Source organism: Crocuta crocuta, unplaced genomic scaffold (genome assembly GCF_008692635.1).
Source record: "Crocuta crocuta isolate KB4526 unplaced genomic scaffold, BGI_CrCroc_1.0 scaffold457, whole genome shotgun sequence".
In the NCBI taxonomy this organism is placed as follows: domain Eukaryota; kingdom Metazoa; phylum Chordata; class Mammalia; order Carnivora; family Hyaenidae; genus Crocuta; species Crocuta crocuta.
In genome coordinates, this window is record NW_027531318.1 from 6,165,272 (window position 1) to 6,170,171 (window position 4,900).

Below are 4,900 nucleotides of genomic sequence, written 5' to 3' on the forward strand. Positions count from 1 at the left end.
TTCTTGTAAAGAGTGTGATTCTCAGGTGGGACTGGGGGTGGGTTATGGGGGTTGGGATATAGGTTGGAGAAGAATCTATCACGAAGAAGCAAAAAATACCTGAGAGCTTTGCCAATTGTTCATATGCTCCTCGTCTCGAGCTGCTGCATTGAGCCATTGTTGCCATGTGAATTACACCGCATCCCTTCAGCTCAGTGGTGCAGAAAAATAATGGTTAGCCGCTGGCACAGGCCAAGTGCGGTTCTATTTTGCATCTTGTTTTTACACTTTTATACTACCTTTGAATATATCGTTGCACGCTCTGTGTCCGTTGTTTGTCAGGTTAATAACTAATGTGCCTTGTAGGAGGTAGATTTCAATCAAGTACACAAATTCTAATGAAAAGTGTTGGGTCAGTCACTGAGTGACCAGTGTGGCATAGTTTTATGTGTGTTACGTGTGTTAGGTTTTACTAAAGCCATCTCTGTAACCCTCAGAAGCACATGTTTAAAAAATGCACCATTACCTCTGTTTTGGGGGACCTGAAGCCCAGTGAGGTTAGATAACTTTATGCTTAAGATCCAAGAGCCAGGTCTTAGAACCCAGACCTTTCTGTCCCTAGTGCCTATTTTCTTCCTCATGTTGTGTTGCTTATAAGCTATAGACCATTGTAGGGGATAGATCCTCTTGCTGCGGAGAAAGCACGGTGTTCCCACTGGAATTCAGTTCTCCAAATAAAGTCAAAGGTGTATTCACCACCAAGCTAATGAAGCTTCAGCCTCAGGGCCTCTCACTTGCATGCTGCTCTGTGGCCCTGTGCCTGCTTTTATATTACCTAGATTACGTCCAACAAAACCTAGACCCATCCCTGGGGCAAGGTGTGTAATTTTGGATGATTTTCATGAAGAACTAAAACAGTCAATATGAATTGAGTTCCAGTTAACAAATTCCACTTGGAGGGGGGAAAAACGTGCTTTTTGAATAAATTGGAGTCCTTGTGGAAAGATCTGGGGATGCTTGTGAAAAGATGGCCATGGGCAATGGTGGCCGAGAAAGTGGTCACCAGGGCTAGCAGGACAAGTTCAGGGCTGAGACCCATTCACTGAGGACTTGAAGACCTGTGCACTGAGCTATTGATCTAGGAAGTGAAGAGTTGCAGCCTAGGATTGGGCCACCAGAGTCAGCTTAAGAAAGGAGGCTCTGGGGCACCTGGGTGGCTCAATCGGTTGGGCATCCAACTGCGGCTCAGGTCATGATCTCACGGTTCGTGGGTTCGAGCCCCGCGTCGGGCTCTGTGCTGACAGCTAGCTCAGAGCCTGGAGCCTGCTTCAGATTCTGTCTCCCTCTCTCTGACCCTCCCCCGCTCATCTGTCTCTCTCTTTCTCTCTCTCTGTCTCTCTCAGAAATAAATAAAAACATTAAAAAAGAAAGAAGGAAGGGAGGGAGGGAGGAAGAGAGAGAGAGAGAGAGAGAAAGGGAAGGAAAGAAGGAAGGAAGGCAGGCAGGCAGGCAGGCAGGCAGGCCCTGACTTGGTTCTCAGATTATCCATCATTTGCTTCCTGAGAAGGCGAGCAGTGGGGCTATCGGGCTTGAGGGTAGAGGGGACAGAATAATCACATCCTGAAATCTCCTTCTGCAACCCCCCCCCCCCCCTTGATTTTTCCTGTTTCAAGCAGCAAAGCTTTCTGATTGTGTGGGGTCATTGGAATGCTACATGGAAGACAGATGGGGCCTCTCCAGCTCGGGTCCTAGAGATCATCTTGCCTCAGGCCCCTGTAGGATAGGTTGGCAAATAGATACACTTGCTCATCATGACTTGGCAAATGTTAGAACCATGTCTTCTGATTATCATCCATCCCCCACCTTGTGCTTGCCTTGCGGTCTATAAAATATCCTGAAGCAGATGATGAAGATTGCCTACCAGGAGTTCGCTGGACCTAATGGGGATTTGCCCAGCCTTGGACAGATCATTCCCATCTGGGGTCAGCCAGTGACTACATCTATACCTCTAGAGCTAAGTCGTCTGGTACCAAATGTCTGCCATGACACTAAGCCCCATGGGAGGACTTGACATCAGCGACCCTGATTTCTGTCAGCTCCTGTGTTCATCCCTAGTGCATGCCCACTATCTGACAGACTGAAGCCAGTCCATCCTTTATTGATAGTAAATCTCTGTGGTGTAACTCAATATGAAAGCAATTCGCTATGTACAGATGTGTTATGATTTCAACTCCATGTTTTGAAAGCTTGTTATGGACAAAGTTGTTTGTGGTTTGAACTTGTTTGGAGTCACTTGTTTTCATGAAATTATTTGAGATTGGATATTAGGACTTTGTTCTTAAACGCTCATTCAAAATCACATTCAAACTCTGGAGTGGGAGGGACAATTATGCTATTGACACCAGAGTAACAGCTGTGGCATCCATCCCTCAAGGAACTTTTTTTTTTTAATGTTTTATTTATTTCTAGGAGAGAGAGAGAGAGACAGCGTGAGCAGGGGAGGGTCAGAGAGAGAGGGAGTCACAGACTCTGAAACAGGCTCCAGGCTCTGAGCTGGCAGTCAGCACAGAGACCGACGCGGGGCTCGAACCCACGAACCGCGAGATCATGACCTAAGCAAAAGTCGGACGCTTAACCAACTAAGCCACCCAGGCACCCCATCCCTCAAGGAACTTTTAAACTACAAAAGCCAGGGCACCTGGGTGGCCAGTTGGTTGAGCATCCAACTTCAGCTCGGGTCATGATGTCATGGTTTGTAAATTCAAGCCCCATGTCAGGCTCTGTGCTGACAAACAGCTCAGAGCCTGGAGCCTGCTTGAAATTCTCTAGCTCGCTCTCTCTCTCTCTCTGCCCCTCCCCCGCTAATTCTATGTCTCTCAAAAATAAATAAATGTTACAAAAATTTTTTTTAAACTGCAAAAGCTAAGAGGTTGACCCGCTATTTGAGAGTGTTTGGTCTTGATGAGAATACTTTTTGCTGATCTGATCAGCTCTCCAAAGATCTTGTGACACTTGCTCCTGGCGTGGTCAGAGTATTCCTGGTCAGTAGTGCTGTTGAACCACACAACAATCTCAGGAAGGCAGGACATCTGTTCCCACCCTGGCGAGTCTGTTCCTCGTAGGCCGTAGCATGAGCTGTGTAACAGTCGCTGGAGTAATAACCATTTGGACAGCCCCCCAGCACCTTGCCTTCCAGCGACGGTGCCATCTCCCACCAGCTACACACCCCAGCAGTGAGGGACCTAAGCTGGCAGCTGATATCCAGCTTTTTTTTTTTTTTTTTTTACAAATAGTTTTTTGTCAAATTAGTTTNTAGTATTCCATTGATACCCAGTTTTTAACTGGAAGGACGAGTCCACGGAGAACCAGCTTGTAGAAAGGTACACCTCAATGAAATTTGGACTTTATTTCTTCCACCTCCCCTCTGCCCGGAACAATAGTGTAATTAATCTATCATTGGTGTGGAGTGCGTTCTTTATTGGCTTATTAAGAGGCATTGTCTTGTATGCTACTGGCTTGTGAAATAGTATTATAATTCCTGTAATGAGTCTGTGTCAAATAAACTATTGGCAAAGAATCTCAGTCTCTGGGCTTAATTTGCCCTGAACAAAACTCCAGTGTTTTCTAGAGGGCCCAGGGGAATTTTTTTGTGTAGGTCTGCAGCGTGATTGGGAGTAAAGATTTCTTGATACCACAGGTCCAGGGCCAAGCCCTTCAGGGAATGCACCGGGGGCAGAGCAGACCTATCTAGGGGAGGAGAGGCTGACTAGTGGAGAGCTGAAGCCCTATTGGGGACCCATGCTGGGGAAAGAACTGTACTGGTCCCTGCAGGGAGTATAAGTAAGTGAGGGCCCAGCCCCTCACGAATCCAGTCCTGCTGAAAGGAAGCCCGCCCGTTCCATGTTGCAACTGTTAGAAGAGTCTTTGTTTTGACACACTTGCCCTGTTGTGTCAACAAAGACATTTTTGGCAAAGCATTTGCTTGAAGTTTTACCTTCTGCCTGTGAGCTAGATTTTTAAGTGTTGATGTAATTTCAAACGTACAAGAAAGCGGTAATTATAGTAACATGGTTTCAAAAGCCCACTTTTGGGCCAGGGAGAGGACAGCTGCAAAGGTTCCTGTGCACAAAGCACTTTTGTACTCCTCTGTGTGCGCCCTCCCCAGGATTTTTGCTGAGCTCCCTTGAAAGGGCATGCAGGGCAGAGGGAAGAGGGAGAGAGCTTGGTGTGGTCGGCAATCAATGCTCCGGACTCCACTGCTCAAGGGCCCTCAGCCTGGGAGCAGGCAGCTGGAGCTTGGCTCATCCCTCCCCATGGATACGATGTCCTCCCATGTGACCCACATTTAACCTAGATGTGGGTAATCTGTTCTGTCTCCCTTCAAATCAAAGTTAGACAGGACGGCTCAGAGCAATCCCAAGTGAGAACCCAGCACGTGCTTACATGTATTTTCAGTGCTGGTTTAAGTCCTGGGTATTTAACCAATTCAGAGCTATCTGTTGCATCACAAATGACAGAGAGTTAAGACCTGCTTATCTGGCTGCCCAGAGCGCAATAGCTGGTTTCATGAGGTCCTGCTCATTCTGGTGAGTGGACAGGGGAAGCTGACTGAACATACGAATCAGCGAGGCATCAGCCAGACAGCCCAACATCCTCCTGTTACAGTTCTGGGTCTACAGGGAGGTGCCCTGAGTCTGCCTGGTAATTGTGTCATGGCACAAGTAACACTAAGGATTAGAGGAGTTACAGAACTGCCATACAAACATTGGCTATAACTCATGCCGAATTTTCTCTCGATGAAGCTTAATACACTTCAGGCCTACCTTTCCCACATGCGCACATAGAACTTCAAAGGGCAGGGACTGTCTTGCTTATTTCATTGGTACATGAAGCAAGTAGAGGCCTATTTGTAAATTTCAAC